Source organism: Pimephales promelas, chromosome 5 (genome assembly GCF_988280905.1).
Source record: "Pimephales promelas chromosome 5, fPimPro1.hap1.1, whole genome shotgun sequence".
Taxonomy (NCBI): Eukaryota; Metazoa; Chordata; class Actinopteri; order Cypriniformes; family Leuciscidae; genus Pimephales; species Pimephales promelas.
Window position 1 is genome coordinate 35286739 of NC_142773.1, and position 24334 is coordinate 35311072.

General features: G+C 37.7%; 1 long non-coding RNA gene across 1 annotated transcript in view; it reads left to right on the forward strand.

The window, feature by feature from the left end:
• LOC148981479 (uncharacterized) overlaps positions 1 to 20673 on the forward strand; it is a 74382-nt gene extending 53709 nt beyond the window's left edge. The window contains exon 5 of the long non-coding RNA XR_016168572.1: positions 18669 to 20673. This is a non-coding gene — a long non-coding RNA (uncharacterized LOC148981479). The remainder of the gene's footprint in view (positions 1 to 18668) is intronic.
• The last annotated feature ends 3661 nt before the right edge of the window (positions 20674 to 24334 follow it).

Here is a 24334-nt window from a genome sequence, read left to right on the forward strand (position 1 = left end):
GGACAGTCTTAAACGCACCCTTTGCAAGTTAAGTTGATAGGCATTAGGCGTAGGCGTTGATAGACAGAACTCGGAGTGGCGACGAAAGGGAACTTTTGTGTTCTCTGCCATGACTGCAAAGTTTCCCAGGGGAACAACAAGATTTACGAGCGAAAGCAAAGTTTATCGGTGGAACTCAAAACATTTGCGAGAGAATGCAAAAGTATTGATTTGACATTCATTTTTCTTCTCATTTAATATTGTTTTCCTTCACCGTGTCCTTAGAGGCTCTGTAGCTAATAATGTATATTAAAAGAAAATATGACAGTTAATGTACAAAATCAGTGAGCGATAGGCAGTCAGTAAGATTAGCAAATTAAGCAGCAATTTATATTTAATTTTCATTTTCGTCATTATTTGTAATTAATAGTCCTGTTTTTTAAATAATCTTGGAATTATTACTCTGCAGGTTTGGATTAAAGCACACTCAATGTATATACCTTATGAGTATGAAACTGACCTTTAACCTTTTGTTCAAACCTACTTTATTGGTCTTGGAAACTGTAAAAAAAAGAACGAAACTGACAGTAACGTATCTAAAATTTCTTCAAATTGGCAAGGCTTTGCCTTATGTGTGACTAAAATAAAATGCAATTAAATATAACAGACTTACCAACCAAGCAGAATGGCATAAAACTGTTGTCTAAGTGTTTGTGTTTCTGCCAAGTTTAAAGGCGTATCAGACGACAAAGCGAGTTTATTGCTCATCTTTCAGCAACGGCTTCAAAGAAGCACAACGGATGGTATAGTTATTCCAATTCATGCAGTGAAAAAGTGTGTGGCATAAAGCTGTGGAGGCTGTGGAGACAATTTAAGGCTATGGGCTCATTTCAGAGGCACAGTCCACAAATTCTGATTGATCTCACAACTGAAGCTGCAGCATCCCAATCTTAACTTAGTATATATCAACACTATCTCACGACCAATTCGTACGAATTCGACGCATGATTAAAAAGTGTCTAATTCGTACGACCTCACTCGTACTAATTCGTACGATTTGTCTAAACCCACGTGATGGTTAGGTTTAGGGGCGGGGTCAGGGGTAGGTCATTCGTACGAATTCACACGAATTGGCCAATTCATAAAATATGTACGATTTAGCAAAATCGTATTAATTCGTACGAGTGAGGTCATATGAATTGTTACGAATTATGCACTTTTTAATCATTCGTCGAATTCGTACGACTTGGTCGTGAGATCGGGTTGTATATATATGCAGTGTATATATACAGTATATATATATATATACACTCTAAAAAATGCTGGGTTGTTTTAACCCAATTTTGGGTAAAATATGGACAAACCCAGCCATTGGGTAACATTTTTAAATGATAATTTTAACCCAATAGTTGGGTTTGTCCATATTTTACCCAAAATTGGGCTAAAACAACCCAGCATTTTTTAGAGTGTATACATATATATATATATATATATATATATATATCATCATATAACAGGATCACCACCAGAAAGTGCAACCCACAAGGTCTATAATACATAGAATGCATAGGAAATGTTATGACAATACTGATGATTTAAGCACATTTAAACCCTTCATGATGATCCTGAGCTATGAAGGCCGCACATAAGGAAAAAAAAAAACGTTGATAAGTGATATAGAGTACCATAATCAGAGACATTTCTTCTGACAGAATTCTCAGAGGCTAGTTTTCAGCAGTTTTCTACAGGTAAGAACTAGTTTTTTAGGGCCAACAGCTTTCACTTCGCTGTCATGAAACAATAGTTCCATTATATAGGACAATACAATTTTTTATAAACAGTAACCCACTTGCACAACAATAACTGAATTTTTATAGGATTGAGACGGTTTCCATGACATGCCATGTTTAGCTTCAAGTAACCACACTTAAATGTCTTATTTATTGGCAGAAAATGCTCTGCCTTGGGCATATTGTTCATAATGCAATTTTTATTCTCTGTCTCTCAAAAGACAATCTAAAACGATTGAACTATAAGTCCATTTACATCATAAATCCTTTTAAATGTAATGCCAGACAGACTCACAGACTGCTTCTATTTGATTATGGTCTAAACTTTTGTTCCATTTCTCTGTTAATGTCTTTTGAAATAAAGCTGTGAGCGTAATTGGACACTAAGCTGTTTTGTGTGAAATTTCATGGGTAAAGGGCAAATGGCTGTTGTCAAGTTGGCTTCTCAATGCCTTTCCACTTCACTGTGTTTTAAATGACTCTGATGCTGTGCTGGCATCTAGCTGACAGTCAAAGGAAGCCAATGTCTGAAACAAATGAGGAAATTAGTTTTTAATAATTCAGAGTTAATCATCCATTCAACAGGCCCCACTTCATTGCATATCAACTATTGACATTCATGCTGCCAGTACATTTCTCTTCAATGTAAAATAAGGACAAATGTTTTTCTTAAGCTTGTCAAAAAAAAAAAAAAAGATAATAATTACAGACAAAGCAATACATTCAAATGAAGTTTAATGTGCTCCTTGGATTTGTGCCATATAAATTAAATTACCATGACTTTTTTTTTTTTTTTAGTAGTAGTGTTTTTTTCTTTTGTAATTTATAGTGATGATTGATCTAATAATGCAGGGCTGATCAGATTTATTTGCCCCCCTTGGTAAATATGATAAAAGTTACTTTTTGCAACCAAGATAACAGCTCTGGGTTGAGTTCCCTATCAATGGAACCTCGAGCTGCATTAGAACGCGGTGGGAACGCTCTGCGTAATTACGTCGTGAAGCACATGTAAAATCAGTCCAATGGAAGCCCGAAACGTCAAAGTGGGTGACGTCATAGACCAGGAAACTATAAAGCACCCCTGAAGTCAGACCGCGCCAGCTTCTGTAACTTCAGCAGCGCTCTCTGTGAAATCTGTCTTTGTCTATTTATTGTTGTTTGTCAAAGCCCAATATATATCTATCAATATCTATCTTTATGGCTAGCAGGTAAGCTGTTGTGTTGTTCCCTTCCCTCGTTACTTCACGGGCGGGGACACACATCAGCTATTATGTTGCTGTTTGGGAGTGGAGCATGCCATCAGTCAGTTCTCGAGGGAGCTGACTGTGAGCATTGCGAGAAGCTGTCCACGAGGACGCTCCGCTCCCGCCGGGCGTTCTTTGAGGAGGACGGTTCGGTTCGCGGTCCCCACGCGCGTCTCTCTGTTGCCGAGGCGCGGAGACGACTCGCATTTCGGGGTTCGCAAACGGATCTGACAGCGGGGGTTGGGACGGGCTCTGCCGTTTCTCAGCTTTCACATGCCAGATCTAGCGATTTCCAGTTCTGAGGAATTGGTATCGTTAGTGTTTTGTTTAAAAAGAAAAGAGTACAAAACAAATAAAAATATTAAGAAAAAGACAGATTTGAGTTTTCAATGAATAAATAAGTCTGCTCATATCTCTGCTGAATAAAGAGGAGCTTTTTAAAAGAAGGTTTTATCTGTGCTGTTGCCAGTTAAATATTTACTGTCCAGCTGAACATTATGAGATTGGAAATAAAGAAGATTTTTTATTTTTTTAGATGATATATATCTTAAAACAGAAAAATTCTTTATCTCAGCCTCCTCGTCAGGGACTGCGGTTTTATCTCCACAGACACTTAGGTGTCGAGATTGTGGAATAAACCGGTTTGTATTTTATGTGTTTAATCCCCTAGGGCCCGGTTTTTCAAAAGTAGCCCAATCCACTAGGATTTTGGAAAACGGATTGGATCAAATCTTGAAAATGTGTTTTTCAATATAAAAAATGGATTACATAATCAGATTAGATCACGTAATCCAATCTTGGTTTTGATCCGGATCAAACCTTTAGTTTGGGTTTTTCAGAACTTTTTTGTAGGATTTGGATCACTCTGATCCCAAAAAAATCTGGATTAAACTGATCCCATCAGAAGGGTGGATTCAATGTGGATTTCATGCCCAAAATGTAATGAAAACTTCAAAAATGTATCAAATAATAGTATATTTGGATCATGCAGTAGGCTATCTTACAAGATATCCTATTTATCCATAAGGTTTTAATTGTATTTGTTCATCCGTCAGGATACAGTGATTAGGTAGGCTTTAGCATAGGCCTACAGCAAAGTAGAAAGAGTTTGGCCTCATAAAATAATCCTCCAAACAGCTGTCAAAATTGACCAAAAACAATACATTTTATTCTGTCACTAATTGATATAGATCACAATCGAAAATATTTTTTGTTTTTAGAATATTTATTAGTGATGCATGCGATGATTACAGAATAACCAAAAAAAGCAAATAATGGCAATCACTGATTTTTGAAATCCAAAACAAATCCAAATCAGAAATATTGCGTCCCAGAGGAACAACCGACTCTGCAGCAGACCAAGGCCAGACTTGATATCCGCTTCCTAAAGACTACACTCAGACAAGCTGGTCTCTCCCAACACTATCTCATGACCAATTGGTACGAATTCGACGCATGATTAAAAAGTGGCTAATTCGTACTAATTAGTACGACCTCACTCGTACTAATTCGTACGATTTGTCTAAACCCACGTGATGGTTAGGTTTAGGGGAGGGGGAAGGGGTAGGTCATTCGTACGAATTCATACGAATTGGCCAATTCGTAAAATATGTACGATTTAGCAAAATCGTATTAATTCGTACGAGTGAGGTCGTATGAATTGTTACGAATTAGCCACTTTTTAATCATTCGTCGAATTCGTACGACTTGGTCGTGAGATCGGGTTGTCTCTCCACATCAGATGAGGAAGTCTGAAATTATTGTGGAGTATTTGACATTAAGTCTTTTTTTTTTTTAATTCAATACATCTATATTAGAAACTTGTTATAAAAATCCTCAATGTACAGTGGTTGTTACTTATTTTGTCTACCTGTTGCTCTTTACATAGTTCTATATTGTGATTTCCTATCCTGTTTGATCACGTGTTATCTAGATTTGGTGATCCTGAAAAGTTCCTGTCCAGATCAGATTGATCCAATCCGATGTTGCTTTGAAAAACTGGCTCAAAAGTAAGCTAGATTACGTGATCACGTATCGCAAAAAAAAAGGGTTACTAAATCTGGATCAATTTTATTCGGATTAAAAAACCGGGCCCAGGGGCCGTATTAACAAAGAATTTTATCTTACCACTAGGAGTACTCATAAATCGCACTAAAATATTTTAGCTAGGAGTTTTCTCTTAAAAGTTATTCACAACGCCTTTCAGACCTACTCTTAGTAAGGAAAATTGACAATTCCTAAATTAAGAGTGAGTCTTCGTTGCAATGGATGACGTCAATTCTCATGCACAAGCTTCCTCGCAATGATCACGGTGATTGGTTGTTAGATGACAGGGCATCATGCGGAACAAACACAGATGCAACAAATCATGGAATTGTGTCCTACACAAAATAATAATAGTAATGTCATTGAAATGCATATATAGGCTAATGACATGTTTGTGCAGGTCCCAGTGAAGTGTAATTATAAAAAGGCAGAGAGAGAGAAAAGTCATGAATTAAATTATTCAAGGTAGCCTAAGGGCCTGCAGTGTTAACATATTGCGTCTTTTGCACGCTCAAGTTCGTTATTTTAAATGTAGGCGTGTAGTATGCGTGCTCGTTTTTTCTAAGCACGTCCGTATGGAGCGCACCATAGGTCACGTGACTCGTGCGATTCTCTGAGGGAGTCGAAGCGCTGTTAGTTCGGTTTCCCTGCTGGTTATCCGTTTCAGGGTCCAGTGTCCCCAAAGAAGCCTTCAAATAGGAAAAAAAAAAAGAAGAGCAGTCAGTTTGGTTTCCTTGCCGGTTTGCCGTTTCATGGCGCCGAGGTGCTTGCTTTTTCCAACAATCCTCCGAGGGGGGTCGTAAGAACTAAGCTAGTTAGAGGTAGGCAAGATCTGAGGACTGTCGTCATCTCTAATAAAGCTTAGACAAGAAGTCCTGTCACAAAAAAACGAGGCTATCAGGCTTCTGAGGGCTCCTCCGGGGTAGGGACGGTTTTGAGAATTTGTTTTTCCTCGGCGACTTCTGGGGTGTGACTCTCTGAGGAGGGTCGCAGCGCTGCCAGTTCGGTTGTTCCCTGCCGGTTCGCCGTTCTTTTTGGAGAGATCCTCTTATTACTCGTTTTCTCCGTGGTACACTGAGGTTTAGACCTGCACTGGTTGGGGGCCCTATAGTGCTGCAGGCATTTTATTCTCCACCTTTTAATACCCCAGATCAGGAACGACTGAACCTGTTATGTCCTGTTTGGGCATTAGATGCCTACGTTCACAGAGCTGCCCTGTGGCGTAAGTATTTAATGCCTGACGAGTTTGGAGAACAGCAAGAGATCAGAGACCATTTCGCCCTACAGAATCTCTCCAGATCCTGCAGATTTCCAGATCCATGTTCTTCTCGTCATTTTTTGTAGGGTTCAGGTCAGGGACTGGGATGGCCATTTGCAGAAGCTTGGTTTTGTGCTCAGTGACCCATTTTTGTTTTGATTTTGATGTATGTTTTTGGATCACTGTCCTGTTGGAAGATCCAAACATGGCCCGTTATGAGATTTATAGCACTGGCTGTCAGGTTTTGATTTTTTTTATCTGTTGGTATTTTATCTAATCCATGATGTAACAACTGATGTATCTGAACAAGATGTCCAGGACATCTGACAGAAAATTCGGCCCATGTCATTAAAGATACAGCAGAGTATTTGATTTTGCACATGTGGTACGTTTTTATCCCTGTGTGCACCAAACCCATCTAAAGTGTTTGCTGCCAAAAAGCTCTTTTAGTCCATTTTTACTGCTTAAAGCTCCAGTCCGTTGCTTTTTTGGGTTGAAAATGATCCCAAATGATTTTTGAGCAAGTACATATCCAGCAGGCGACAAAGAGGAAAAACTACAGACTGCTGCTTTACTGTAAATACTCATCGGTCCAATAAACAATAATAGTTGACATTTCAGAATATTCGTTTTATATATGATTAGCAATAAAAAAAATAAAGACATATTTGATCTGTTTAGCCAGTTTTTGTATTCCCTCACAAACATCTATGTGCTACCAAGGTCCCATTCAGCACATAAGAATTTCATATGGTGGTATTGTTTATATATTGCCTTTGACTTTATTTTTGTATCTGAGTATCTGAGCTGTGGAAATTTAAATCAGTTGGAAAAGGGGTGTTTAAGCCCACTTGGTTGATTTTCAGCTCAATTTGAATGATTTAACAGCTCTTTTCCAGATTGCAAAAAGAAGCCGGAAGTTGCCGCAGAGCATTTGTTTGTAAACTGTAATTTCATCTAAAAACGACATCTGTTTAGTCAGGGTGTTTAGTCCATGCTGATCATACAGCCAGTTTCACTCGTCTGTCATCTGAGGGAGGCTCCAGGCCTCTGCCTGATATGTCTGGATTAAACAGAGCTATTAAAAATTCAAGTGTGAAATGGAAAAATTATCTGGCTCCCATTCCCTCAACATGCCCTCGGACCTACAGCATGGGTGACGGCATATCATTAATTTATGGCATATTAGCCAAAGAAATGAGAATCTGCCATGCAAAGTGAAGCAAGGATCATCGTCTTGTGAGAGACAATGTATAAAGCGTCCCGAGACGCTGCTCATAGAGCGAGACTTTTGCGAGTATGCCGTTACACTAACTCTCATTGTCTTCATTATTGCTCTCAGCAATCCCTCACAGGTGAGAAAGTGTCAAAGGAGAGAATAGGCACATTCCACAAGTAAGGTACACTTTTGTGTCCTTTGCTTTTTTTTTTTTTTAAGCACAATATTACACTACTGCATGTTTCCCCTCAACATTACAAAATTATTTGGACAAATATTATAATGTTTTTTTTATTTTTATTTTATTAAACTTAAGTTTATTGGCAGTTTTAGTTTTAGCTTAATTTAAATTACAACTTTGTTACTTTCAACCCTGTTACTCATTGTGGGTAACATTTTTTTATTTTTATTAATTTTGTCTATTTAATTTTGAGGTTTATTTAAAATAACACAAATTTGGTAACAGGTTTACAAAAATAGAAAACCTCATGTAAAATGTTTAAAGTGTAGAATTGTTAATGTAACTTTCAGTTTGACTTCCTCAGGTTGACAATTTTATAATTTTGCAAACATTTTGGCAATGTTACATTTGATTGATCTCTGAGTATAAATATTTAAAAAAAATGCTATAGGTGAACATTCAACTAAACATTTCAAGTTAAAACCGTTTCTTTAAGGATGTATAAATAATGATCTTTGTTTTAACTTTTTGAGAACTTTTTTGTTAACACCAGATAACTGAACCTTACAATATCAGCTAAATATCCGAAAACATTCATTACATGGTAAATTCTTTCACTGACCATTTGTAGAAAATGAAAAGGTCCTATTTTGTACCCTGCTCGTGGAAACAAGCAATGTTATGGGCAGAAAATAAGTCATTAGTATTGATTTCACACAGTATGCCTGAACAATTGTCAAATGTTTATGCTCAAAACTCTGCAGGGTTTTAAATCCCGCTGACACTTGAGTGCGTAACACTTCACAGTACAGATCTGGTTGTGGGAGCTGGCCCTGCACGTCAGTTTTGTTACTGTTCTCTAATTAACCGTTAAAATGCAAATGAAGGCAGAGGAAGTGTGGGAATGATATGATCACTATACCAAATGAAGTCAATTTACCCCTCTTTGCTGCCATTGCACCTGTTGTTGAACAGATTCGATTTCAATATTTTGCTTAGTTTCCCCCCATTTTAGCTGCAGCCCAAAACTTGTTTTCTCATTATTTTTTTTCTTATTATCTAATCTCTTCCTATGGGTGCGCTACGGGTTCATGTGACAGGCATCCGTGAGGAAGTGGAGTCAGTCATTAGTGAAAGCGAGGCACTTATGAATTATGCTCTTTGTTTGAGTGCTTGCCCGGGGGACAAGCGGCACAGCGATTGAACAGCAATCACGGGCAAAGAGCAATTCAAGTTCAGAGGTCAACTAAAAGATTGTTTACATCTTCGGAGTTAAGTTATCTTGTTCTTGTACTTTGTTTTACTTTTATTTATGCTTTTGGTGTACAAGGCAGACTCTATTTGTACACTTGTTCACCTTTTCTTCCATGTAGGCCTGAGACGAGAGTTCAAGAGATTTGTTAAAGTAGACGAATGCTCAAAATTCGAATGGTTGCACCTAAATGTTTCCCCATTTTTTTAGGGACTATGGAGTAGTTGAGTGTTTGTTTGGACCATTTATTTTTCTTTTTTTTTTTTTTACAAATTCCATGCCCCTAATCAATCTATACATTCATAAAATGGGAATTATACGACCATACAAATTGTTCGTAGAAAATGCCCCACAACGGAAGATGCCGTTATCAAGCAGCTGCAGAAGATCATTATCTCAGCACGCTTCTGCTTCCAAAGAAATGGTGTTGCTTCTCATCACTGGATCTGGAATGTGCGAGTGTTGAATGCTGCAAACAACAGATTTTAATGTCATACAAAAATTGCAGCCACTTGAATCATGCTGCTCTCGCAACTTGCTGAAATATGTGATTTTTCATTAGTTTTTATCAGCCAGAAAGGAAGAAAGGGGAAACTGGGAAGCACAATAACAACCAGGCCTTGGAAAAAATTGAAGCTTGGCACTTCTGACAAGTTGTAACAGAAAGAGATAAATCTGTCACTTTAAAAGAAAAAATTCTGCCCAGATATGCACTGTACGTTGCAAGATGGGGAAAAGCAGATGAAGAATCAGGTACACTTTTTCACTGCTGAAGCGTAACCCATAGGTATTGTTGAAAGGTACAAGAGCAGTTTATTCCCGTTATGTGTGATGAAGGGAGCTAAGGATTTGAAGGGGGGAAAAAAGGCCTTGAGTCTTTTTAACTTTAACTGCTCACTCAAGCTATTTCTCGAGTTGTATGAGTAACGCTTCTTCTCAGAGAATTGTCCCTTTAAAACATCGAGATAAACAGGCTTTCAAAAAGTTTGAGATATTTTGTGAATGAACAACAATTAAAAAACTGACTCGATTATAGAAGAGCCTGATGACACTATTCATTTAAGAAGCAAGTTTGGCGAGGCATCTTGGTGCAATTTTAAAATAAAAATATATTACATCACAAATATAAGCAGCAAAGTTGCAATTTGAAAAATGAATACACCATTTGTGTGGTAGATTGCAAACGAGTCAGTATCATATACATTATCAAGTTATCAGAGCAGGTGAATGAAATCAATAGTCAGACACTGGAAAAAAACATTAAAAAAACTGTTCGTGTGGTTTATTTGAATAAGTGTAAATGCTGCCATCCGAAACTTGGTGCACAGTCTGCACACCAAACAAGCATCCAAACTAACTCTGGTGCAGTTCGACTGAAATATGAATCATAAATCATACCTTTTTTTTCTCATGATATGACCTATTGCTCATTACAGTTCAGTACAGGCATCAAAACCACTGTAGATGTTTGTTTGTTTGTTTGTGTGACGGCAGAATTGCTGCCTCTGTTTTGACTCCTTTACACATTTTTAAGCTCTTCATGAGTTCTCGGTAAATGGGTAGAAGTTCCATGAACACATACAACTAGCGCATTTAGCCCAGCACACTGAATTGTTTTGGATGTTTGGTAAGTTCCGTCAAAAAAATAAAAGCTATTTTTTGCTAAAAATGACATTGCTGTTTGAACCAAGGCTAAGAGCATCATTTTCTTCTTTGGTCCAGACCGAAAGAGCCAAGAGAACTGAACTACAAGTGTGAACAAATTGCTGCTGAAAAGGAGCCAGCAAGAGATAATATTTCTAATTTCTTACCTTATTTCACATTGTAGCAGTAGAAACTGGCACAGACTTACAGTCAAGTATGTATGAATTTTACATCTGCAGTGGCTTGTTTCTAAGTGTCAGGGCACATAATGGTCCACTCAGCTGCTGAGTTTCAATGCTGCATTACTTAAACTGAGGTGTTTCATTTCTGTCCCATTAGCGGTACTAAGCTGAATTTTTTAAATAAGGGTTTATAAGGTTTGAAACACTCCCCAAATCCTGCATTGTTTGGACAAACCACACACAGTCCAACCACAAAGTAACACCATTGGTTAAGCCAGAAGTTGACATGTCAAACAGGGTGATGATGAAAGCTCAACGAAGCCACAGTATCACACTCTTCAGGGTAAACAACCGCCGAATGGCTTACTTATAGTTGTCTCTGCACATTACGCCTGGATAGGAATGCGTTTTAACGTTGAAAAAATGGCACACTCACCACTAGAAACTGTGTGAGAACATGAAATCTGGGAAGATTCTTTCTAAATCTTTCCTTTCCTTGAATAAATGTTGACGAACACACATTCATATGTGTAAACAGCTCTTAACGTGTATTTGGATTTTAATTTTCACAAATGTCTTTGCGTTCCATTCTGAATAATACTGCAGTTAAGCTTTTGTGTTGTGTTTCTGAGCCTCTGATGGGTATTTTCATTAGCATAATGAAACAACTGAAGATATACAAAAAATTGCCTGCATCACAGCGAGTGGATGGTCAGAGAGTGTTTAAAATCAATCTAGTCTCAGAGGGAATGCTGTTTCCTTTAATGCAGGAATGTTTATTCCACAGCTGGGGAGGAAGAAAATCTTTCTTAGAGCTGTTGTTTTAATCGTCTGCCGCAGAACAACAGGAGTTGAATATGTTCCCAGTATCAGCTCCAACAATAAAGGCCAAGTTATTTGTTGAAATGGGAACTGCTAATGTTGCTGAGAATTAATTAATGTGCTAGTTCTATTTCTTTTTATTGTTGGGATGTTACTTAATCAAACATGTGCATACTTTCATTTAGATGTTTCGCGACATTTGAAGCCCAGAGGTTTCTCGTTGCATCTCGAGACGATGTCATATGTAATGAGAGTAACTGTAGTAATTGACATGCATTTTTATCCATGCATACAGGACATTATAGAGACCACTGGCTTATCCAAATCCAATTACAATTCAAGTAAACCACATTAGTGGACCATTATGGCTAATTGACCTCATAGAGACCAGTTACTGGAATGCTGCAGAGGATGCCTGCGTTCTCTGAAATGCACTTATGAGCTTATCAAAACCAGACATGGAGGGAGAGGAGAATGCACTGGAAAGATTCAAAACAGGCTTTTCAGCTCCAGATGTATCTTTGAGAGAAAATGTTATGCAATATTTGATCTTTCTTTCTAAAGTAGTTTCGTTGAAAAGTAAAGACTAACACAGTAAAAAGTTTAATGTATTTGAATTTGATTCAAAATGTCTCATTCTGCCAATGACTTCTTGACAACTAAAACGATGTTGGTTTAACAACCACTGTAACTCTCCTTTGTAATTGTCTTTATTTGATCAAGAAGGTGCATGTGGGGCAGCTTGTTTTAGGGTTGTCATGATGTCAGAATAGATTAGGCCTAACTTTGTTACTCTACTCAAGTGAAAATGAGGTCTGGCGTTAACGTGTAAAGGTTGTGATAGCTCACTAATATGTTGAGATTCCCTCATTTGTGATCATGTGAAACATTGCTAATTGCTACATGTCAGTTTTGCTCTTCTCTTTCCAAGCACATGCGGCTTCAGGGCTCTCATAAAGTCTGTTAAACCTGTCTCCTGCAGTAAATAAAAGGAGAAGACTGGTCATTACTTATTGAAAACAAGGAATTGCCTGAAATCATTTTGCCATAGTGTGCGCCTACAGCCTCGGGCACTTTCAAATCCTGCCTCATTAATTTCTTATAAGGGTCCCATCAGAACTGCTCTCTCATGTTGACTTGCTGGTAATGGATAGCATTCCAGTGAACACATATTCAATAGAAGACGTGTGTTTTGTTGGGTTAAAGGGTTAATTCCACACAAAAGGTTATGTTCTTTGTGTTTCAATCGAAACTCATTTCTGAGTTCGTCACACTCATAGAGCAGCTTTAGATGCATCCATTCTTTTTTACCAGACACTAATGAGGCTTGTGAGTCCAGTCAGCTCTACTGTATTCTGTCCAAGACTTTTTGGGGTGAAATCACTAAACATATGAGCCACTTTAGCATGTGGTATATACAGTAAAGCTTCCTCTTAAAGTTGGCATTAAACAGAAGTTGCAATAGTTTTTTCTTCCCTATTATGAAATGGCTTCTTGAACAAGAAAAAAATGTGTGGTGTAGGCCTAATTACATGTAGGCATATATATATATATCGAAAATTTCCAACTTCCCATTTCTGAAGTCGTGTTTACGAGTCAACCCGATCTCACGAGAATTTGTACGAATTTTACGAGTTGGCTAATTCGTAACAATTCGTACGACCTCACTCGTATGAATTAGTACGTTTTTGCTAAATCGTACATATTTTACGAATTGGCCAATTCGTATGAATTCGAACGAATGACCTACCCCTGACTCCGCCCCTAAACCTACCCATCACACGGGTTTGGACAAATTGTATGAATTCGTATGAATTATACGAATTAGCCACTTTTTAATCACTCGTACGAATTCGTACGAATTGGTCGTGAGATATAGGGTAGTACGAGTTCGTCACATTTAAGTGAAACGTTGTTGGAAAGAACAGAAACTGTGGAGGACACCAGGTTTATTCTTGCCTATCAAATGGGAAAATCGTGTTAGCCAAAATTATATTTAGCATCCCATTTATTGATAACTATAAACATTCACCATGCTCTCTAGATAGCCAGCTTGTACACCATATTTCCTAGCATGCTTATTATATAAATCCCTATACCATTTTATACACAATACGTGCATTGTATCAAATGATTAAGTTAAATGTTAGTACATTAATAGTTAAGGACACCTACAGTAATATAAAGTGGGAGCGTAAGTTCCATCAAGACATTTGACTTTCTGTGTACTTGGAGCATGAGAAGAGAATCGGGACTTCCCATTAACTTCAGGCGCTCTGACAAATGCATCACGTTCCTGTCTTTGACATTTGCTCCTTGAGTCCTGTGACCTCTAGAGGATGCCTTGAGGCTGAAGGTACAGCCAGATCTGAGCGGCTGCACTTCACAGCATCCAGGACTCATAGAGCAGATGCACTCATATCTGAAGGGCCTCTTCGGGCATCTGAAGCCAGGCGGTTTGACTCATCCATGCTAGCATATAATGAGATTAAACTTTTTTGACTGCTTGCAGCATGTGTCTGTCAGTATGTGATAGCTGAGACTGCTCATTTCCTGAATATTAAAGAAGTTACAGTCGGGTGTGGAGCACTGGGGGCCTGATTTGATGTGATGAAACCTGATGTGGCCATTGCTCTTCTGTTGACTGATGGATCGCAGTGGCAGTGGAATGATCCCACAACAGGGTGCTTGGCCTTTGGTAGGGCCATTGGCACCAGCAAAGCTCCTGGTGAAGACTCCTCCATGCCATGGAGGACAAAGATGGATATCAACAGTGATGCTATCATGCTACTCTGCATGATTGCTACGTATATTCATATAGATATACTTTGAATATATTGATGTAAATGCAGCAGGAAGTAAAGACATAAAAACATTTGCCATCTGCCATTACGGTCATTACTCTTAGGATGTTAAGTGACTTGCAAAAATGTAAGTTAGCATCTACAAAATTAAAGGGATAGTTCACCCAAAAATGAAAATTAGCCCATGATTTAGTCACCCTCAAGTCATCCATGTATATGACATTCTTCTTTCAGATGAATACAATCTGACTCGCATAAAAAAAATGGCATTGACTGACCATTTCTGCTTTGAAGTCGTTACAATTAAAATTCTAGCTTCTGGCCAAACAGCCATACGTAGTCTACTTACGCCTAAAGCACAACTTGTGACGTCAGAAGTAGCCTAAATATCAGCAGTACATTAGCCTGACTTCGTCATACTCATATTCTTGTCTAATATGAGTCTGAAACTGCTCCGTAGGGCTTTGATTATGACGCGTGTCTTAAACGAACCAGGAAAAAAAAAACTCTGCACTCAATTGGATAGTTGGTAAACCTACAGCCAATCAGAGCAACGCAGTAAGTCAACTACTTTGCATACAAACTGTAGAACTTACTTATTTTAGAAGTTAAATAACGAGTTTTGCTTCTTTTACTTGATCCTCCATGAGTGCGACCAAATGAGAAATCACAACGACCACAGGCTTTTCATTACGTCCCATCTTCTTAGCGACCGTCAGAGCCAGCTGATAAGTTACACTTTTGCCGAATCATGTAGGAAGGACGGCAAAAAATCTTTCCGATCGACAAATGCCTTGATTGCAGTTCTCGGTTCGTCTATTAAAATTAATGCACTGTCGATTTATGCAGTCATCTTTGAGGGAAACCAGTTAAGCGCTCTTTGATAACATGATTACGTCCTTGCAGATCATCTGTCCATCATCGTTTAAAGCCCGCCCTGGCAATTTGATTGGCCTGAACGTTTTTTTGCCTGATCATAATTACTCCTCAATGGATCGAGTCCAGACCAAACTTTCCGACCAAAAAATGTTGTGGGCGGAGTTCGGGCTGGCATCCAGGCTAGCAGTACGTTGCATTACTCACATAATTTGCACTTAGACTTAAGTCGAAGTGTTTGTTTGGCCAGAAGCTAGTTATTTTACTTTATAAAGTTTTAAATATGGATATTTTTCTTAAACAAATACATCGCTTCACTTCAGAAGGCCTTTGCTAACACCACAGAGGCGTGTGGAGCACGTTGATGTTTGATAGATGCACTTTTATGGACAGAAACGGCCATTATAAAGCTTAGAAGAGCCAGGGCATTTTGAACAGAACAATATAAATATTCAAAATATTGCCGTCAACAGGCCTTGAATAATCTTCACAATCTTAAACCGAATGTGAACCATGTAATAATGAAAAAAAATAATTTACCTCATAATCTCATTTTCCTAGTAGTGTTTGACTAAGTGTTATATCTAATGTTAATTTATGTAGAACACTACCCTCTGGATACTTAATTGTATTAGTCTCCACTCAGTAATTATGAACATGCTCAGGCAATATTTATCTTCAGCCCGCATTTCCCGAGCCGTCATGTTACAGTTGTTCATTTGATGGTCTTCTTAGAAGCTATCCTGATGTTAAAGTAATAACCACCATCAAACAAGCCTTTTCCAGAGCATTTACTTAAGATTTTACTCTCTAGGCCAATTATAAATGTCATACAGTTAATTCGGCCATTATTACTCCAAATGACAAAAGAGATCTGTATGAGACATTTTCCCCTTAATTATTCTTTCGAAAGATGTAATGATAACGAAATAATAATCTTATAAATCAATCAGTATTTGTTAGTTTTTTAGAAAGCTAAGACATAAAGGTAATGTTAGTTACATCCGTATTCCTTATTATCTTCCAAAACCTCAGTTGGTGTGCATGTGCATAGGAGACGTACATGCATTTTCTCTCCCATGGTGCTTCATGTGAAGTGATAATTAACCATGGCTCCTTGGCCAGACTGATTCTTACATTTTCAAAGTTCTCATCAGACATACAGCTGGAATCTGGGAATGAGTGCTAAAACTTGTATGGGGTCTTTGGGATTCATACTAAGAAAAAGGTCATGTCTCTGATTCTCAGAATAAATCACAATAAACTGAACCAATTTTTAATACATGTTCAAGTGTGATGCCCCACCCTGTAAAAAGGTTTCGATTTGCCACTGATGCTACTATTAAACCATATATCAGCCAAAATGTTGTGTAATTTATAGTGTACAAAGCCCCTCTGCCTATTGCACACCATTGTTAATCTTCATTCTGCATTAGAGACAGTGCGCAGTTGTTTCAGCGGCTCTGAAAGCAATTTTATGGTGGCTATAATGAGTGAAGGCTATAATTGAATAATGCCTCTAAAACCATTAATGCAGTCAGAGGATTACCATAATACTGAGGATTAGTATCTTCACATAAATGTAGAGAGAAGTTACTGCTTTGAAAATGCACCGATCATCTTTCTTTACAGTGATTCAGTGGCTAATTAAATCCAAAATGAATTTCTGCACTGAGAAACTCTAAAATATTATATCAAAGATTAGATTTAACAATCTGACTCGTTACATTATTGATATTTGTTCATAATATATGTAAATAGTGTTGATGGACAGTTTGTGATATTTATGTAGTTGTTGCATTAACATGATAGATACCCTAGAGAAAAATAAATACACCAATGTTTTAAATACATTCATTTTATGCATACTACAAATTTACATATATATACTTAACCCTTATGCTGCATTAGGGACATTTTTGGTCTTTTGCGGTTTAATTTCTTTGACCATTTTGGCTGTTTTAATGCAAATGGTATGAAATTTGGCAAAATTGTGACTTTTTGGATACATGTAAAAAATGTGATCCCATTTTGCAAAATATGTATAACACACACTGTGTAGATCAAATAGTAACACTCAGCACCATAAAGACCAAAAATGGCCCATTGAAACCCATTAAAACGTTGTTTTGCACAAACATCCTTTCATTTTGAAGCAAAAGCATTATATTTGCATTATATAGTGTATTCCACCAGATGACGTCACTACATATTTATTCCCTATGGGTGGAAATGCACCTTATTTTAGGCAATAGGCAATGTTTAATAGGTGGCCATTTTTGGTCTCTAACGTGCTAAGTGGGATTTTTTGCAAAGTGGGACTGTGATAATCCAAATCTAAAGTTTTCTCTTTGCATTTAGTTTATTGAAAATAATTGAATTTTTGTGTTTTTTCCTCTTATACAAATCGATGGTTTCGCAAACAAAACTGGTAATTAAAGGGTTAAAATCCTGAAATTGAATACATTTTTGGTAGTTATGATGAGGACTGATGCTGGTTAAAAGATTTAACTTGGTAAAAGTGGAAAATAATAATAATATATAATATTTTAGGCAATGTTTAATATGTGGCCATTTTTGGTCCTTAATGCACTCAACGGTGTTAAAAATCTAATGCAGCACAAGGGTTAATATAAATACCCTGCACTTGTACTGTTTACTAAATTGGTATACTTAAAGTCTGCTAAATTTGAACAACTAATTTTGCACTTAATGCACTTTAGTTATCCAGAAATAGTGCTGATGTCTAACTAAAGATCTACTTAAGTATATTTGATTGTGCAAAAAAAGGAACTATTTTTTCACAATACAGAATTCAATACTCCAGACCTAAAACGAACATTGTCGAAATTACATCGTTTGGAGATGAGATGAACCCACCATTTAAAACAGACCGCCGTAGTCATAAATAAGACTCAGGGCTGAAACTGAACATTGAAAATTTGTACGGTATATTGTCAAGCCGCGTTTGGTGATGCTGATGACGTAAGACGCTATATATGCCATACAAGTTATATGCCACTGCCATTGCTTTGTCTCTAGATGCACACAGTAATGTTTTTTTTTCTAATGCATGTTTATAAAAGCTATAAAATGTCCTAATTAAACTAAGGCCTAACCCTGGCTTAATCCAAGCCCTGTCTGTGAAACAGGGCCATAAACATGTTCTGAAGATGGTGAAAATAAATTTAAAAAGTAATATTTAATATAAATGTAAACTAACATGCAATTAAGTCTGAGACCATTTTTTTTACACGTTTAAAGTTAAGTTTAATATTATTTCTGTAATGAGTGCTCTTTTTAAAAGTATGCTACAGATCAAGTGTACAAGAGTAAGCTTTAACCTACTGTAGGTGCGTTCCATTCGACAGGGTCCCTACGCACTAGTGTTCACTGCTCCCTACTCCCTGAACACGGTATATCAGTTGAAGTGGACTTCACTGACTTCCTGTGAAGTGATGTATTGATGTTCCCTTATTGTGCCATTTGCAGTGCCCTTCGAACTGAACAAGTTCGTTTCGTTCGAATTGGAATTCGAACGATGGCGATGTAATTCGAACGATGGAACACTTAAGATGGCGAAATACCCTGTGAAGTCCACTTCGCAGTCCACTTACGGTCGAATGGAACGCACCCTGTTTTTAGTCATAGGGTATCATGGAGGAACCACTGCCTCACCCCTTCCCATCCCTGTCCAGATGCCAAGTTCTCAACTGGAGTGGGATTTGAGAGAAGGATCATCAGCCCCTGGAACAGCTGAGCCATCTAAAGATGACAGATGGGCCGACCCCTTCCCATATCTTTTTTACCCACCTGTCACTGTTCCCCTCAGCATGGCTCACCTTTGACTGCACTCTTTATCCATGACCACTTTCTTCGCTTGTTATTTATGTTCACACTTAAAAAATGCATAAAGCCTCTTCAAGTCCTGATGCAACCACCATCAATCTGTCTGTCTTTGCTTTGAGTGACACATGGGTTGCTATTGTTTGCATGCATTTAAAGATTATACTTTTCTAATTTCTTCTTATTTCTTTTCTACAAAAATATATCATCATTCCCCTTAAGTAGCTTCTTACTTTATTTACAGTAGTCGCTTCTAGCATATAGGCAAAGCTATAGTAATTATGCTTTCAATAGCTTGACTGTATTGAGCTTGAAATTATGTGTGGGATGAATAAAACTAGTTTCAAAGTGGATTATACTACACTCTACCCAACACCGATATTATCTTGCAATGAACTCTTGTCTTCCGAAGGCACTTGACAAAAAAACAGAAGCTGAAGCTCCTGCAGTCAGATCTCATGTTGATTTTACTGTTTAATAGTATTATAACACTCTATCATCAAACTTTTAATGTGGTATCAAATCTATGAAAGCTATGTTCAATGTGGTACAGAAGTTATGACACCAAAGAGAAAGTTGAATTATTGCCAAGACTTTCTATTTGTTTTCTGTTGGATCTACTGTTTTATATTGGTCTTATTATTTTATATCTGTTGGATCTGTTTATTGACCGTGTTCATCTCTCTTTTTTATAAATAGCATACTGGACACTCAAATGAATACTTTGGCGTTCTAGTCATCTTGCATATCCCCTGAATATTGCTGTATATTGAAGGATTTAAATTGGTTTTCTATAAAACACAATTCACTGATACTCAAAATGTGTTTTCCCCCTTCCTCCCTTCCTTTCTTCCTTCCTCCTCTCCCATCCTTCCTTTTTTATCTCCTTTGTCTAATTGGGAAGGGTCAGCCTCAGGGGCAATGTCATCATATCCTGATTCTACCCAGACATTTTATATCACAAGACATAAGAGAGGAAAATAATGTCTTGGACTATGATTGCTGCACAAATGACTGGTGGAAAATGTCTTGCATGGTTCCTATTCCCATTTCTACACGGATGTGATGAACATCCATCAGTTTTACAGCTTTTTGTAGTTTTTTCTTCACCTGGATGACTGAATAATTGTTCTAGATGGCAAGAAAACTAAATATCTCACGCTTGGACTAAAGCAGCACTATGTATGTAGTTTTATCACCTTAACTAAATAGCTTCGAAGTTATTACAATGGTTATATGACTCTTTTCGGGTTGAATGTTGGGCGAGCTACAGAGTCAGCAGAGGCCAACCAGCTTGTAAAATGCGCTAATGTTGTGATTGCATGTAAAGTAGCCTGCGCCCTTTAGAGTTTCATGACTGATTACCTGTAGAGCATATTAATACTTTGCCTGTTCCCCTTATTATAGTTGTTACAGTAATTGTAATTATTGGTAATAACAAATAACCCTAAACCTACCCCAAAAACCTGACCTTAACCGATGTAGTTACCTTATTTTAACCAGTACTTTCTCTCTAAGTACATGTAAGTGCACATACTGTAAAATAAAGTTCAACCTTGATCAGTAATCTTTGTTCGTCATCTCTCTATATATATCTCTTTTGACTTTTCTTTGAACATTCTGCTCTTTTTATCTCAAGTTCAACAGTTCATCTAGTGGATGAAGTCATTCACACAATTTTGGACCTTGATACCCTGCTTTGTAGAACTTTGCACTTTTAGCACTGAGTAGGTGATGCTTTTTCCAACTGAATGGGTCATGATTTGTCAGAGGAGAGCTCACTGCTCTACTGAGTGTGAAAACTCACTCATGAGGTGACTACAGCAATTGACAAGTGGCTCAATAATCCTAAACCAGAAGTGCTCCTCAAAACAGCACTTTACTGTGGCCTTCGTGTCTACTAACCTTTGCAGGGAAGTCAAACGAATGACTTAATGAGTGTTTCATTTGAGGATTCTCACTCAGTGATCTTTCTTTTTAAGTTCTGCAAGGTTATATAGACCATGAAATCAGAATTAGAGTTTTAAGGCCAGTTCGCACCAATTAAGATAAATGGAATGGTAGCGATAACCATATAGTTTTAAAAATAATTCTAAATGTAAAAAAATAGCACACTACATCTATAACAATTGGGAAATTATAACATTGGAATCCCTTTCACAACATTTTTTCCAGCTTATGAATGATAAAACAGCCAAACAGAATCCATCTGAATTTAAAGAGCTTGAGCATTTAAAGCAACAGACGACATAAATGCAGCATGCAATTATAATTAGAATGTTATTGTGCACTGTTTTAGACGCTAATGGCGCTTTTCCATTACCAGTACCAGCTCGACTCGACTCAGCTCGCTTTTCGTTCCATTTTCCATTGCAGACAGTACCGCCACAAATACCCCCTTTCCACCAAAAAAGAACTGGTTTGGAACTGGTGCTGGTTCAAATTTGGTTCGGAGTTGGTTCAACTTGCGAACCCGTTCAGAACCTGTTTGTTTTTCCACTGATTAGAGCGCCCAGGGAATGACGTCATTACGTCAGTGTGCACGTCGCCATACGTCTTAGCTAGAAACGCTTGCAAGTACATTACTTTGGAATTATCTCTAAATCGTGTACCAAGAAGGCTTTAAAAACAATTGAAATATGTAAGTCTTTTAATATTTTTCTTTTGATTAGTTATGTACCCCAGTCTTGTGTCTTTTTTTCTTTCCTTTAATTTGTTCTATATTGTGACTGTTTTCTTATTTGCTTATAATGTTTTCAATATAAAAAAAAAAAATAGACTTCAAGCATAACTTCAAGCAAATGTTTCTCCTGGCTTTGCGATCCTATATTATGGTCAGAAAAGATGTTTAGAACACATCTAAACCAGCCCCCAATGTAAGCATGGCGTGGTAAAAGAACGGTTCTAGTCCAGCAAAGAGTTGGTGCCACTTTGGAACCAGTTCTCCTGGCTGAGAACCGGTTCTTTGGCTGTCGAAACACAAAGAACTGGTTCGTGCGCAGGCACCGGCTCCGAACCAGCTCTCAAAATGGAAAAGGGGCTAAAGAGTACCCGGCTGTCATAGCGATGCTTTTCGTTCCTCTTTGCCCTATCAATCTCTCGCAGGATCCTCTCTTCGCCAACCAAACAAAGGAAAGTCTGCACCTCCTCGTTTGACCACGGCATATTCTTCCGAGTTGCCATAACAATAGTAGTTAGTTTAGTATCTCTGGCCAAACTATTTAAAAATAGCGGGGTTATTCTGGATACTCCATCTGGCAGGTGCAATGATGACGCAGTGAATGGTGACGATTCTCTCTGACCAATCAGCTTTTCACGTCACATTTTAGTATCGCCTTAGCTCGCCCTAGCCAAGGGGGTAATCCATCGACCGGAAGTTGAAGCCGACCGGGTGCCGCCATCTTGTAGTAGAACTTAACTTGAGTTAGCATTTCCATTGACTTTCATTTTGGTATCACTTTGACAGCGAAAAACTTTACATCTGAGGCGTTTGAAGACTCAATTTGTCCATTATTTATTTCTAAAGAAACACGATAATGTATAAAACGCTCCATTACCTTGTAGCTTATGTTATGGCCCCGTAGAAGCAGTTTTTCTTTTGTAAAAGTAGGCTAACGATTGCGTCATAACCACGCGACTCTCTGTCGCACAGTAGAGAGATGGACCATATGGACAGGAGAAGCTCACGTGCAAGCGGGGAAACGTGGAGGCAAAATGACTAAATAATTAATCAGAATAGCTAGCAAAACTTTCTCCTTCTCCTAGCTCATGGACAGCTCCTACTCACACTCTCACTCTCCACCTCTGCAAGTTTCGGAAGGGAATGATTCAGATTTCTCATGCCACAGCCACTAGAAGACAGACGGGTTGCTCACGTCACATCTATACCGCCAAGCTCTGTTTGAGTCGGTTTGAGTCTGCGCGTCAGGAACGGAAGTCCTAAAAAATCGCAAAAAATGGGCTTCACTTGTCTCAATTGAGTTCCAGTGAGATGGCTCTGTCCACTTCTTATACTGTCTATGGTCTTAGCTCGCTAAGAACCTCGCCTGAGGTGGTACAAAAAAAGTACCCGAAAGCAGGAACAGGTACAACTTTTACACAGTAGAAAACCAAACAAAGGCGAGTTGAGTTGAGTGGAGCTGGTACTATGTAGTGGAAAAGCATCATAATAGTTGTCTAAAGTTATCGTTCTTGGTGTGAATGAACCTTTAGTCAAATAAGAAAACTGCAGTTTTTTAAAAACTTCTATACAGCATTTATTTGTGATAAACAGTCAACAAGTTGTTTTAAAATGTGACAAAAAATATAAAGAAATTCATATGACAACAGAAGCTCTTTTCACAGTTCTCCTATTCAATATTGTGATATCTCATATCTCTCCTCATTTCTCATTTATCTCTCCCGAGAAAGTCCTCGACTGAAACAAAGGAGGTGCTGCAGTTAAAATATGCACATTGTACACTTCATATTGTAAATCAATTCATCCAAGGTTTGAAATAAAAGACTCAATGTAAGATGTTGAAGCAAAGCATAAACCTCTGTGAAATTGAAAATAGAGCTGAATGATTCTTTTTATGAAAGAGATCACATTGACCTTTTATTTCTGTCTTTTTGTCAGACTACAAAGAAGAGAAACCGATTTGAGTCTTTATTTAAAAAAAAAAAAAGATTTGCAAGGAAATTGCACGGGTTTATAGCATTTTCATAAACTCATATTTTCACTAGCAGTCGTTAACGCTTAAACAGTCCTATTATATTATGATACTATAATTTTATGTCCAATCAATTTGATTCATATATCTATTTTTCTTTTTTTTTTTAGAATTAAAGGATATTATTAGTATTTTTTTTAAGAGTAATAAAAAACTCAATTATGAAGTTGCCTGTGGCTGTGAAAAATGAAATCTTAAATGGCAGAGTCATAATTCAATCCCAAGTTGCAGTCTGGTCTGATCCCATTATTTGGGGTCGGCTATTTTTTGGTGCCCATCTCTGTATGTGATCTCATTGCGTCTTAATGGTTCTGCATTTAAACTGCACTAAATCAAGGGAAGTATGTTGCGCTTTAATCTAATCTCTCGCTCTTTTAACTTCACAAATTTTAGGGACTTTCTCTTATTTAGCAATCTCTGAAACAACATGACTGTTTTCTATTTGAATATCAGTTTTCAACTGATTCATCTTTGAAAAG